Here is a 15,698-nt window from a genome sequence, read left to right as displayed (position 1 = left end):
CAAGAGTTCTCGAATAAGTTTTATGGTTCCTATGCACATATGATTGGCCAGAAACAAAGTGGCATGGAATCCAAAGCCATGTAAGTTTGATTTGCTTCACATTGTCATCATTTGTATTGCTTGCTTCGTTTCTTGAATTAACTTGAGTGATTCTTTTTGCAAGATGGGGTTGGTTGTCACTTTGTACCAACAAGTTGATAAAAATTCATTCACCATGTGTCATTGTTGGTTGAAACTGAATGAAAAACCAAAGTGGTGCACCCTCTAAGAAGAGCTCAAGAACCCCATCAAGAAGATGAAGAACAATGGTGGGTCAAGCTCCCATCAATCTATTGGATCGGATGACGACCACGAGCCAGGTGGAGGGGTGGACATTTATATGCATGGTTAATTAATTGTTATTTCGATGCAGCCCTCAGGCGTTGCCGCACGAAGATCAGATATGATGCAGCCCCGGGACTGGCCTCAAACATATCACTTTGATGCAACATCTGGTCCGACTTCAGAGAGCTCAATTGGATGTAGCCCTTGGGTGTTGCCTTAGGGGGGGTTGCTTTGATGCAGCCACGAGTCTGACCTAGGGGAGATCGACTGGATGTAGCCTTTGGGCCTGTCCACAGGGAGATCAATGTTTAGAGCCTCGGCTCACAACTCACCTCGTGCTGCGGGTGATGTGTAGCCATCGAGCGTTGCTTGGAAGACTCGACAAATAACAAACTCATGATGGAGTAAAATATGAAGCTTTAAGAGTGAAAGTGGACTCGACAATTTTATGCTTCTAGCACCGGTGGTGCGATGAGGTGGAGCCTCGAGCTGGACCCGACGAGGTGGAGACCTCAAGCCATAGGCGACGAGGTCAAAGCGGTGAGTCCAGATTCTGCATAGCCCATCATGCTAAGGCCAGATTTCACGGAGCCGGTCGTGGGGAGGTCGGATTCCGCGGAGTCGGACACGGTGAGGGTAGAGAGGTGAGGCCAGATTTCGCTAAGCCGGACGCGGTGATGACGGAGTAGTGAGTCCGATTTCCGCGAAGCCGGTCGCATTAAGGTCGTGGTCTGCAGGGCATAAAAAAAATCTCGCCATCTTGATCTTACGCAAATCTGCGAACATAAAATAGTGCAAGTCGGAGTGAAAAGTTCTTTATAAAATTATTTTATACAGGGAAGACAATCTGGGAGATACCGCTTAGGAGATGAGATCCGTGTAGTGACATTTGCCGGGGAGATCTGTGTAATGAGGTCTGTCAGGGAGATCCTATCTTCACAAGAAAAAAACATGTCAGCATAGAACCTATGTGTACGACCCAACTGGTGTGTGAACAGACGATTCATAATATGGCAACATCCCTTGATAGGGTTGCTCATGGGCAAAAGTACACAGAGGATCGGATTGGATGCACACGAGACAAAGATTTACCCAAATTTAGATCCTCAAGGTGAGGCAATATCCTACATGCTGCATGTCTGGTATATATTATACTGGTTGTTTCGCATGAGAGATTCTTGTTGGCAGAAGGTACCGTCTCAGGAGGCCCTTAGGTCAACTCCAACGCACGACCCTAAATGGACGTCCATTTTGTCCAGATTTCATCCGTTTTGGCATGGCAATGGAGCAGCGTTCTGCCATCTTCCTGGATGCGTCGGTTGTGCGTCCAACGCACGACCACATCTTGGCCGCATCTCATCCGGCTGGAGGCCCTATGACTATGCAAATAACCCAATAATGCAAGTAGTTTTACAAAACAAAATAGTTCCACGTCCAAATAAAAACACAATCAAATAGTTTTACAACCCAATCAAAATTGTCTTGAATAGATGGAAATTAAAATAAATCGATACATCTACTGGTTGCCAATGTGAGTCCACATGTGCTCAACCAAGTCATCCTGGAGCTGCATATGAGTATGCCAATTACACATTTCACGATGAAATTGGGTAAATTATTCAAAGGTTGCTGATTCTTGGTGCTCAGGCTCAACATTTTCACCCTGAAAATCAAACCATTGGTCGTAGATGCTATCACCATGCTCATCCTCCACGATCATGTTGTGCATGATCACACAAGCATTCATCACTTCCCAAAGCTTCTGGGTGCTCCATGTCAGTGTAGGGTTTTGAACGATACCTCGTCAAGATTGAAGCACACAAAAAGCATGCTCCACATCCTTCCTAGCACTCACGTATTTGGGAAAATCTTTGTCTCTTCTCTCCTTGTGGATTGGGTATTGTCTTCACATGAGTTGACCACTGAGGATAGATGCCATCAGCTAGGTAGTATCCCTTGTTGTAATGGTGGCCATTGATCTCAACATTGACCTCTGGGGAGTGGCCTTTTGCAAGCCTTGCGAACACTGGAGAATGCTGAAGCACGTTGATATCATTGTGAGACCAGCCATGCCGAAGAAAGAATGCCATATCCACAAATCTTGTGAAGCCACCACTTCCAGTATGACAGTGGCACCTTTCACGTGCCCCTTGTATCGCCCCTGCCAAGCAAATGGGCAGTTCTTCTACTTCCAGTGCATACAATCTATACTACCAGGCATGCCCAGAAAGCCCCTATCAGCATTGATCGCCAACAACCTTTCTGTATCAACGGCAGTTGGCTCTCTCGGGTACTCAGGGCCAAACACTACCACCACGGCTTTGCAGAAACTATGCATTGATAGGAGACATGTGGACTCACTCATACGCACGTACTCATCAACAAGATCACCTAGAATTCCATATGCAAGCATGCGAATAGCCGTAGTGCATTTCTAGAAAGAGGAGAAGCCAAGCTTGCCAAGGGCATCATCTTTGCACTCAAAGTATGGGTCATATCCTACCACTCCCTCCCGAATACGGTTGAACACATGTCTCCTCATACGGAAGATGCGGTGGAATTGGTGTGGATTTAAGAGCATGACATTCTCAAAGTAATCGACATAGAGTAGGGTGTGGCCGCTCTCCCTATTGCGGTTCAAGGCCGAAGCACGCATGACCCGGGATTGATCCCCTGAACCGAGGTCGCTGCCTAGCAATGTGGTCATTCACGACCAATGCAACCACCATAAGGTCTTCGTCATCCGATCAACAAATGAAGTTGTGAAAGACATACTCATCCCCACTATCCATGGTACCTTGTGAGCAAAGTGTCGAACACCTTGCGGTCGTGGTGGAGACGCGGCCGGGAAGAGCACCTCAAGACGCGGCTGGGAATGGGTCGAAAGCGTTTGTCCGTCACTCCCGCGCGTTGGGCCGGGTTTTGTGTCCGTTTACCCCTAAACAGACGCGGTCGGATCATTTGGGGTCGTGCGTTGGAGTTGGCCTTACCTCCCCTTATACAGGTGGACAAGGGGTAGGGTTACATGGGCCCAAGTCGGTTTACATGGTAGAGTCCTATTAAATCTACTAGGTACATGTCTTGTAGTAAAAGTTGTTGGTGTCGTCAGAGCTGAGGTTGGATCTGGAAGGCTATCTTGCGAGGCAAAATTTGGAAGGCTAGTGTGGGGAGGAGGGATTTTTTAGGAGGCCGATTTTGTGAGGCCAAACTTCTAGACTACTGATATATCCCGGTATATGGCCATCAGAGACGATGTTGCCGCAGGAGGGAGTAGTTGGTCGATGGAGGTGGTCGCTATGAACTCATATTTGAAGTATCGTTCTAAACAAATTTGTGTGTGGATTTTTTAAAACAACGAGCCTCCTCGTCGATTTCTATTAAAGAAACTCAAATGTCTATAAAACCATCAGAAAGAAAAGAAAAAAAACTGCCACAAATGTTGAGAGATCCTAGCCTAGCTGAGCAATCTCGCCAGCATGGTTAACTCTAGACTCCCAGGAAGAGAGGGGATAATACATAGGTGACCATGCAAGGCCCCCAGTATGATAGAGACAGGGTACCGATCATTCGATGAGATGATAACTATCGATTTGGGAAAGAACAACTTTGACAATCCTACTACAAACATGCACGATGTTGTGCCTTAGCAATCGCTAAACCAATCTCCCGAGGTTACTGACAATGCAAGAGGCACGATTAGCATGACCACGAAGGTCCATTCCTGCACGCAATTGAAGAACAAGCAAGAATATGATAAATGCAATCTGAATATTGTGAATATGGATGAAGTATTGATAAAAGTGGGAATCTGAAAGCGGTCTTGGCCTGGTCGTTGGACATAAATGAAGTACACGAAGTTGCAATGGCTAAATTTTAACTAGATAAATCCCAAAGAAAACTCTACTAGATTGATCTACTTATATAGGACCAAGGGGTGGCGGCCAAGGAGGTGGTAGGACGTCCCAAGGCAGCCTAACCCTAACCCTAGGTCATACAAATCACATTGGCCCAAGTGGAGGTGACGCAACACCTTTTGACTTGTAGTTTGACTCGGATTCTGGTACAGCGTTGGACTATTTCGGTGATATCTCCACTCTCTGGATGAATTTGGAGGTGAATCCAATATGAGTTGGAAATTTCACGAGATAAGCTTTGTAACAAAAAAATATTCACCCTATTCGGAGTCCAGATGCAAAAGTTGAAGGCGTATGAAGTTAGATGTGTCTGTGCAGCTTGAATCTGAGTCCAAAACGTGGGGGACTTGGGTAGTGTCTTCTCTTGGGCCAAAAGCGACGTGAAAGGACTTCTTGAACATCAACTAATCATTTTATTTTCCTTTATATTCACACGTGGTTTCTACAAGTGTCCAATACACATGCAATTAGACATGACATAAAAGTCGGTGAGGTATTTTTGTCATGGATAACATAAATAAATTATTCCATGGTTTGTATTAGAATCACCTCACAAATATGAATGTATGCAATATTTTTGGTTGTATCCAAGTTAGTCATGTCCTCAACACAGTACCCACGCCTTCAACGAAAAACGATAAATCATTTTTACATCTCAAGCATATCGAGATTGAATAGTCTCCAGACTCCAAACAAACTGGGAAAATAAAAGAGATAAAAACCAACAAGAAAGGGAGCTGATGGATGCAATGGAGTAGAATCCTAAGAAGGCGTGAGCGATGAAGATTTTAGACACAACCAATCCTAGGGATGGTTGGAGCCCATTCATGTCTTCTGCTTTATATCTTCTTCGGCACTTTCTTGGTTGCCTCCACTCCAATCTCAACGCTTCCCGCCCCTTGGATTGTCTGTAAGATTTTCCAATTCGCAAGTAGCGAGCACATGCTATAATTACATATGCAGGATCATCAAGCATTTTTCTCAAAACATGCAACATTCCTAGTTTTCCATAGAGTCTAGGAGAGAGCATGCCCCCTACCATAGCCAATTTGTGAAGACAGGGGGGGGTCATGAATGTCCTTAACTGGTCTATCTAGATCAAAATCACATAGTATAACTCTCCATGCAAACTTGGCAAGACTTCAGTCAAACAATGGGTGTTTTATAATTTTAGGTTGACTGCAGAAATAGCATTGATCATTCTCTGTAAAACCTCTTTTAAGGAGATTGTCTTGGTTGAGAATGCTATTTCTCAGCATTAGCCACAAAGAAGATTTAATCTTCGACCCTCTATTTGGATGTAGACATTGAAGGGCTTGGCATTGTATTGGCTCTAATGCCAAATATCCTAGGACATTGGTATTGAGTATCATTGCCAATTTTGTTGTTTGGTTGTATAAAACATTGGTCGTTGGAATCAAACGGGCAACCAATTCCAATTTTGTGTTTGGATGTAAAAAGTGTTGAATTATGTTTGGTGGCCTCTGGGGCCTATAGAAAAAGTACTGGAGTGGTGGCAGCATCAGGCGAGATCAGCTGCAGCAGCTGCCAGTGGACCAGTGGCAACGACGCTAAGATGAGTAGCGGCTGCACTGTTGCTACTTGTGATAGGCGTTGTGATTTCCTCGAAGAGGAAGGGTGATTTAGTATAGTAGCAGATAGTATTTGCCTTAGTTAAGAATCAAGGTTTATCGAACCAGTAGGAAACACTACACAAAACCTATTAGTAGTACCTACGCGCGCGCGCACACACACACACACAAAGAAAATACTTGCACCCAACGCGGGCAAGAGGGTTGTCAATTCCCTTGTACTCATTAATTGCAAGAATCAAATTTGATAGTGGTGGATAGATAAATAAAAGTAAAATAAAGATAAATAAATTGCAGCAAATATTTTTAGGGTTTTGGTAAATGTAAAGTGAATGAACCCGCCATAGTGTTCATTAGAGGCATCTCTCTCATGAGCATAGTAGGGTGGGTAAACAAATTAGTGTTGGACAATTGATAGAATAGCACATAGTTATGATGATATTCATGGTATGATCAATATATAGGCATTAAGTCCATGACAAGTAGACCGTTAATCTTACTATATCTACTACTATTACTCCACCCCTCGACGGCTATCCAGCATGCATCTTAAGGTACTAAGTTCATAATAAACAAAGTAATGCTTGAACCATGATGACATAATGCAGACAAAGTTAAATCAATTATTATGATTGAACCCCATCATTTTACCCTTAGTAGCAACAATGCAAATACGTGGCTTGCAACTCCTCCTGTCACAGAGTAAGGACATAAAAAGATTTGAACCTATTACCAAGCACCTCTCCCACTGAAGATAAATCAATCTAATCGGCCAAAGAAGACAGGTAGATTGGAGAGAAATACAAGGCTATAAAATCATACATAATAAATCTCAGAAAATACTCAATTACTTTCAATGAATAATTTGATCATAAATCCACAATTCATCGGATCCCAACGAACACACCACATGAATTACATCGATAGATCTCCGAACAGATCATTGTATTGAAGATCAAGAGAGAGAGAGAGAGAGAGAGAGAGAGAGAGATAGCTAATGTTATGGACCCATAGGCCCTGTGGGAACTACTCACATATCATCATGGAGGCATCAAGGTCGATGAATATGGCCTCCGTGATCGATATCCCCTCTGGCAGAGTATGACGGAGGCCTCCAGATGGGATTGCATAAGAACAGAGGCTTGCGGCTGTTACGGGTCTCGCTCTGGGGGTTTCTGGAATTTAGGGAGTTTGTACCGCTGGAATTAGGTCAGGTGGAGCCTTGTGGGGCCCACAAGCTCAGGTGGCGCGCCCTTTGAGCTTGTTGCCCACCTGCAGGTCTTCTGGCCCTCCCTCGAAGCTTCTAGGGTCTCTTCTGGTCCAAAAAATCACCGTAAAGTTTCATTGTGTTTGGTCTTCGTTTGGTATGGTTTTTCTGCAAAACAAAGAAATAGGCAAAAACATGAACTGGCACTGAGCACTGAGTTAATAGCTTAGTTCTCAAAAATGATATAAAATTGCATATAAAGCATACAAGATTATAATATAATAGCATGAAAAAAATAGAAAATTATAGATACGTTGGAGACGTATCAATTGTGATGAGGCCTCGAGATCTCCTCTTCCCTGTGCCCTCCTAGCACCCCTCTTCACCATCTTGCCTTCTTCCCTGTGATCTCTCTCCCCCATATCTCCTACATCTCGTTGTTGCATCTCCCTCCAGCAACACAACCACCACGCCTCTAGGAGGCCCAGCAACGGGGAACTCATAGATGTGGCCAACCGGCACACCTTTCCATGGCCATGGCTGACCAAATAGAAGCAAGGCATCTGGAGAGAGTGGCGATTGGGGAAGGACGAAGGGACTAATGAATTACGGGGGCAAGGTGGAGCGTTTTGGTCAAGTCGATTCGAAGGATGGCTGGAGGATCACTGGAGGGCGAGCCGCTGCCGGTGTAGCGTCGCCCCGTGCGTCTCCTCTGTCTCCCGCTTCCTCCAAGTCATTTCTTTCTTTTATCGTGGAGAGAAGTGAAGGGGTGAGAAAAGCATCGGATATGGATGGTTGGGAAAAAGAATTCGGTACAGGTCGCTCTAGTGTTGGGGGCAGGTTATGACATCATGCGCGAATACCTTACCCGAATGCCCAGGTGTCGGTGTATTAAACATGGGTGTGTAATACCCTGACCTATGCACAGACAAGTAGCAGCTCCTCCACTAGAACAAAGTCTCAGTGAGGATTCCTAAATCAAAGGAACAACTCTTTGGGAGATCAAGGAGCAAATCAAGAAGACCAAGGTTCAAGACAAACCTCAAGATCAACTACGAAAGCAACCCTTGATGGCAAAGCCGAGCCGGCAAGGCGAAGGCCCGACAAGCTCCGTGGCAGGAAAATCCCCGCCAACCGCTAGCGCTCCACCTCACTAGCTAGCTGGTCGCTGATCGGTGAGGTGTCGAGCCCGCAAGCGATTGGATGGAGTTCGCCGACACGTGTTAGCATGCTGGAAGGAAAGTTACCTTTATCGACACCCGTCCAAGTAGGGTGTCAAGATAATAGGAGTTAGCTAGGTAAGCGGTAAGACCGATCTTATTTGGCGGAAGAAGAACGTGATCAATAATTGATTAGCATGATGTTTGGCGGAAGACTTCAAGCTGGCTAGCTTGATTTTGTGAACATCATGACCCCTACCCTCTTCGCTTAGGGTTTACTTACTCCGGAGGCGATCATGCCGCCGTTGAGTTTTTCTTTACCTGCCACCGCCGATCTCTGCGGGGGCGTGGTTCGGACTGACCCAGGGGGGATCCGTGCATCCCCGCCCAGTGTTGGCCATCTCCCCAGGGTTGTTGTGCGGTTGCTAGGGAGTCTTCCTCCCCTATGCCCGGCCGCCTGCTTGTTCCATGCTCGAGCTGAAGGGGCGACCTTGTGTTGCTGCTTGGCCTTGGCAGATCTCGCAACAGGCTGGTTGTCTAGGATTCCCCTGGTCCGAACACTTCGGGCTAGGGCTCTCCTGGCGGCTGAAAGATTCAATTCGGCTGCTGGTGATCAGAGTGATTTTGTACCAACGATTAAGGTATGTGATTTGGATAATGTGTATGAGGAGGATTGTGATATGGAGTCTGAACATGCTCATGATCGAGATGATGGATGGATTGAGGCTAAGCTAGTGTGTTGGTTCCTGATTGTAAAGCAACTCACGATTGCTGATGCGGCTGCTGTTACGGTCGGGTCTCACACTCAAGGTAATGAGGCATATATATCTGATCTGGTGCAAAAAAGCAAGCGTGTCTTGCTTGCACTACCTCCCCATGTGGGCTTGTTGGCAATTGTAGGTATTACCATGTGTCCACCGCAAATAACCCCAAAAAAGGCAAAGATGGATGATGCAGCTTATGTGAATTCTTGGAGAAACTTGAGATCGGCGGGCTCCGGTGCGGAGTGCCGCCGGAAGCAATGAATATCATAAGTTGGAACTGCCGAGGTGGGGGGAACACTCGGACAGTTCGGGGTCTCAGTGCTTTGGTACAGACACATTCCTCCAATATTGTCTTCATGTGCGAGACACGACAATCAAAAGAAAAAATGAAGAGGTACCGCGCAAGATTGGGTTTGAGCGGTTTTGATGGTGTTGACAACGATGGTAATAGTGGTGGTTTGGCACTTTTTTGGCATGAGACTCTGAGTGTTGATGTGGTTTTTGCAAATCAACGATGTATTGATGCACATGTTAGGGCTGATCCGGATTCTCCGACTTGGCGACTAACTTGTGTATATGGTGAGCCAAGGGTGGAGAATAGGCACTTGATGTGGTCGCTGATGAAAGATCTAAAAATTCAGTCTGACCTTCCTTGGCTCGTAGTCGGTGATTTCAACGAATGTATGTGGGACTTTGAGCATTTTTCTTTTTAACACCGAGACCGGCTTCCCAGATGCAGGCTTTTCGGGGTGTCCTTGAAGTGTGTGAGCTCTCAGACTTGGGTTTTAGTGGTGTACCGCACACGTATGATAACAAGCGTGCGGGTGATGCAAATGTCCAAGTTCGGCTTGATAGGGCGGTTGCAAGCCCTCAGTGGCGAGATTTATATTATGAGGCTTCAGTTCGGCACCTGATCTCTCCTTGCTCTCACCATGTCCCAATTCTTGTTAATTGTGAGCTAGCAGCAGATCAGAGAACCAAACCGAGAGCTAGGCAGTACGAGATCATGTGGGAGAGAGAGCCGGTGCTGCAGGAGCTTATTGCAAGGGCATGGGCTGATGCAGGAACTAAAACTTGTTTAGGTGATGTCCATGCTGCACTGAGGTTAACTATGCGCAAGTTGTACAGATGGAGTAAAGAAAAATTCGGCAATGTTACTCAGGAAATAGAGCAGACCCGCTCCAAATTAGAAGAGTTGATGAACATGAATGCGGACCATGTTGAGATACGTGTTGTGACCGACAAATTGAACGAATTACTCTATAAAGAAGAGTTAATGTGGCTGCAAAGATCACGGATTGACTGGTTAAAGGAGGAGGACAGAAACACCAAATTCTTCCACTCCAAGGCTGTATGGAGAGCACGTAGAAACAGAATTAAAAAATTACAGGATCTTCATGGGAATATTTTCACTAACGAAAAGGAGATGGGTGCTGCAGCCACCTCATATTTTGAATCTTTGTTCGTTGCTGACCCAAATGTGGATGTGTCCCACATCGTTGATCTCATTTATCCAATTATTGGTGCTAAAGAAAATGATACCTTGTGTGCAGATTTTTCTGATAAGGAAATCGAGGATGCTTTGTTCCAGATTGGACCTTTGAAGGCTCCGGGACCGGATGGGTTTCCCGCTCGTTTCTTTCAGCGCAATTGGGCTACAGTCAGAGAAGAGATCACTGCAAGGGTTAAGGAATTCTTTCGGATAGGTATTATGCCTATTGGAGTTAACGATACCACCATAGTGTTGATTCCAAAAATTGACAACCCGGTTAAAGTCACTGATTTTCGTCCTATAAGCCTTTGTAATGTTATTTATAAAGTGGTTTCTAAATGCTTGGTGAATAGGCTTAGGCCTATGCTTGATGCAATAATTTCTCCAGAGCAAAGGATGATCACAGACAATGCCTTGATAGCTTTTGAATGCATCCACCATATCAAGCAAGAAAAAGATCCTACAAAAAGCTATTGTGCATACAAGCTTGATCTTTCAAAGGCATATGATCGGGTAGACTAGAATTACCTTAAGCAAATGATGCAAAAGCTTGGCTTTGCTCATCGATGGGTTGATTGGATAATGTCTTGTGTAACCACCGTGAGATACTCCGTAAAATTTAATGGAGCCATCTTGGATTCGTTTGCACCGATGAGAGGTCTTCGGCAAGGTGATCCTTTGTCCCCGTATTTATCTCTTTTTGTTGCTGACGGTTTGTCTGCTCTCATCAATAAAGGAATTACAGATGGTGTTATCCATTCATTGAAATTGACTCGAAGAGCTCCTGGCATTTCACACCTCCTCTTCGCTGATGATACATTGTTGTTTTTCAAGGCTTGTGAAGAGCAAGCTATTCTTGTGAAGAACATTCTCCAAGGGTATGCAGGGGCCACATGCCAACTAATAAACCCTGAAAAGTGCTCTATCTTTTTTGGAAAGGCTTGTCCAGCAACTCAGCAGGCTCTAGTGAGGAACCAATTGCAAGTGGAGGTTTCAGGCTTTGATGAAAAATATTTGGGCCTTCCCACACCAGACGGGCGCATGAGTAAAGGGAAGTTTCAGAATTTACAAGTCAAGATCTCGAAAAGGCTTTTCTCTTATGATGGGCATCCCACTCAGGCTGCTAAGGAAGTGGTAATTAAATCCATTGCGCAAGCAATCCCTACTTACTTAATGAGTGTTTTTACGTTGCCAATGGAGGTGTGTGATGACCTGAGTCGGATGGTGAAAAACTATTTTTGGGGAAGTGAAAAGGGGAAACGTAAAACTCATTGGTATGCGTGGGATAAATTGCAAAGGCCAAAACTCCAGGGAGGCCTCGGTTTCAAGGATTTCATGTTGTTTAATCAAGCTTTACTTGCAAGACAAGCATGGTGGATTCTTACAATGCCAGATACTTTATGTGCCAGGTTACTTAAAGCCAAATATTTTCCTAATGGACGTTTTGAGGATACATTGTTCAGTGGCAATCCATCATCGACATGGCAGGCAATCAACTATGGGCTTGAGCTCCTCAAAAAGGGTTTAGTGTGGAGAATTTGTAATGGCCATAATGTTCGAATTTGGCGAGATAGATGGATCGCGCGGGAACCAACAGGAGGCTTAATATCAATGAAGGGGAGGTGTCGACTCCGGTGGGTTTCTGAACTGCTAAATCACAACGGCATTTGGGATACTGAAATTCTGAACCGTTTCTTCCTGCCGGTTGATATTGTTGAGATAATGAAGATACGACCGTCTTTGAGAATCGTAAATGACTTTATTGCATGGGCGCCAGAGACAAGTGGGCAATTCCCAGTACGTTCAGCTTATCAGTTAGCGTTCAATGAAAATCACAACGCATCAATCTTGTCCACAAGTAATAGACCAGAGGGTCGTTGAGATGGATGGAAGGCGATATGGTCCTGCCCAACGCCACCCAAGGTATTGGCTTTCTCCTGGAGATTAGCGACTGGTATTCTAGCAACCTGGGTAAACAAGAACAACCGTACTATGGAGCCTACAAATATTTGCCCGGTTTGTGGTGTTGAGCTGGAGGACTCCTTTCATGTGTTCTGGAGATGCCCAAATGCTAAGCGACTTTGGAAGGAGATGTCCGGATTATAGGAGCTGCCTGATGAGAGAACTCTAAAGCCAATAGGACGCGGATGGTTCTTACAGTGGATTTGTCAATTGAACAAACCTATGCGTGTCAAGGTAATGATGTTGTTATGGCGTATATGGCATGTTAGGAATGAACTAGTTCATTTCAAGCATGCACCTCCAGTGCATGTGTCTGCAAGATTCCTTGATAGCTACTTGACGTCCCTCCATGCTATTGCTATACATGTTCAGGATCCTATAAAGGGAAAGGGAATAGCAGTACAACATGCCTCGCACCATGTCAGTACATGTGGTAACGACTCTCCTAATTTGCCCTGGACAGTTGTTGGGGAACGTAGTAATTTCAAAAACAATCCTACGCACACGCAAGATCATGGTGATGCATAGCAACGAGAGGGGAGAGTGTCGTCCACGTACCCTCGTAGACCGTAAGCGGAAGCATTATGAGAACGCGGTTGATGTAGTAGTATGTCTTCACAATCCGACCGATCCAAGTACCGAACGCACGGCACCTCCGATTTCAGCACACGTTCAGCTGGTGACGTCCCACAAACTCTGATCCAGCAGAGCTTCGAGGGAGAGTTTCGTCAGCACGACGGCGTGATGACGGTGATGATGATGCTACCGATGCAGGGCTTCGCCTAGGTGGATTATGGTGGAGGAGGCACCGCACACGGCTAAAAGATCAACTGATCAGCTTGTGTGTTTATGGGGTGCCCCCTCCCCCGTATATAAAGGAGTGGAGGAGGGGGAGGGCCGGCCCTCCTATGGCGCGCCCTGGAGGAGTCCTACTCCCACCGGGAGTAGGATTCGCCCCCCCCCCTCCCTAGTTGGACTAGGAGAGAAGGAAGGGGGACAGAGGGAGGAAGGAAAGGGGGGCGCCGCCCCCCTCCTAGTACAATTCGGACCAGAGGGAGAGGGGGCGCGCGGCCTGCCCTGGTCTCCTCTCTCTCTCTCCACTATGGCCCAATAAGGCCCATACACTTACCGGGGGGTTCCGGTAACCTCCCGGTACTCCGGTAAAATCCCGATTTCACCCGGAACCATTTCGATGTCCAAATATAGGCTTCCAATATATCTATCTTTATGTCTCGACCATTTCGAGACTCCTCGTCATGTCTGTGATCATATCCGGGACTCTGAACTACCTTCGGTACATCAAAACACATAAACTCATAATACCGATCGTCACCGAACGTTAAGCGTGCGGACCCTACGGGTTCGAGAACTATGTAGACATGACCGAGACACGTCTCCGGTCAATAACAAATAGCGGAATCTAGATGCTCATATTGGCTCCTACATATTCTACGAAGATCTTTATCGGTCAAACTGCATAACAATATACGTTGTTCCCATTGCCATCGGTATGTTACTTGCCCGAGATTCGATCGTCGGTATCTCAATACCTAGTTCAATCTCGTTACCGACAAGTCTCTTTACTCGTTCCGTAATACATCATCCCGCAACTAACTCATTAGTTGCATTGCTTGCAAGGCTTATAGTGATGTGCATTACCGAGAGGGCCCAGAGATACCTCTCTGACAATCGGAGTGACAAATCCTAATCTCGATCTATGCCAACTCAACAAGTACCATCGGAGACACCTGTAGAGCACCTTTATAGTCACCCAGTTATGTTGTGACGTTTGGTAGCACACAAAGTGTTCCTCTGGTATTCGGGAGTTGCATAATCTCAATCATAGGAACATGTATAAGTCATGAAGAAAGCAATAGCAGTATACTAAACGATCGTATGCTAAGCTAACGGAATGGGTCAAGTCAATCACATCATTCTCTAATGATGTGATCCTGTTAATGAAATGAAAACTCATGTCTATGCCTAGGAAACTTAACCATCTTTGATTCAATGAGCTAGTCAAGTAGAGGCATACTAGTGACACTTAGTTTGTCTATATATTCACACATGTACTGAGTTTCCGGTTAATACAATTCTAGCATGAATAATAAATATTTATCATGATATAAGGAAATATAAATAACAACTTTATTATTGCCTCTAGGGCATATTTCCTTCAGCCTCCCACTTGCACTAGAGTCAATAATCTAGATTACACAGTAATGATTCTAACACCCATGGAGTCTTGGTGCTGATCATGTTTTGCTCGTGAGAGAGGCTTAGTCAATGGGTCTGCAACATTCAGATCCGTATGTATCTTGCAAATCTCTATGTCTCCCTCCTTGACTTGATCGCGAATGGAATTAAAGCGTCTCTTGATCTGCTTGGTTCTCTTGTGAAATCTGGATTCCTTTGCCAAGACAATTGCACCAGTATTATCACAAAAGATTTTCATTGGACCCGATGCACTAGGTATGACACCTAGATCAGACATGAACTCCTTCATCTAGACTCCTTCATTTGTTGCTTCCGAAGCAGCTATGTACTCCGCTTCACACGTAGATCCCGCCACGACGCTTTGCTTAGAACTGCACCAACTGACAGCTCCACTGTTCAATATAAACACGTATCCGGTTTGTGACTTAGAGTCATCCGGATCAGTGTCAAAGCTTGCATCGACGTAACCATTTACAACGAGCTCTTTGTCACCTCCATAAACGAGAAACATATACTTAGTCCTTTTCAGGTATTTCAGGATGTTCTTGACCATTGTCCAGTGATCCACTCCTGGATTACTTTGGTACCTCCCTGCTAAACTAATAGCAAGGCACACATCAGGTCTGTTACACAGCATTGCATACATGATAGAGCCTTGGCTGAAGCATAGGGAACATCTTCCATTTTCTCTCTATCTTCTGCAGTGGTCGGGCATTGATTCTGACTCAACTTCACACCTTGTAACACAGGCAAGAACCCTTTCTTTGCTTGATCCATTTTGAACTTCTTCAAAACTTTATCAAGGTATGTGCTTTGTGAAAGTGCAATTAGGCGTCTTGATCTATCTCTATAGATCTTAATGCCCAATATATAAGCAGCTTCACCGAGGTCTTTCATTAAAAAACTCTTATTCAAGTATCCTTTTATGCTATCCAGAAATTCTATATCATCTCCAATCAACAATATGTCATCCACATATAATATTAGAAATGCTACAGAGCTCCCACTCACTTTCTTGTAAATACAGGCTTCTCCAAAAGTCTGTATAAAACCATATGCTTTGATC

Source organism: Aegilops tauschii, chromosome 2 (assembly GCF_002575655.3).
Source record: "Aegilops tauschii subsp. strangulata cultivar AL8/78 chromosome 2, Aet v6.0, whole genome shotgun sequence".
NCBI classification, from domain to species: domain Eukaryota; kingdom Viridiplantae; phylum Streptophyta; class Magnoliopsida; order Poales; family Poaceae; genus Aegilops; species Aegilops tauschii.
Note: the sequence above shows the minus strand (reverse complement) of the source record.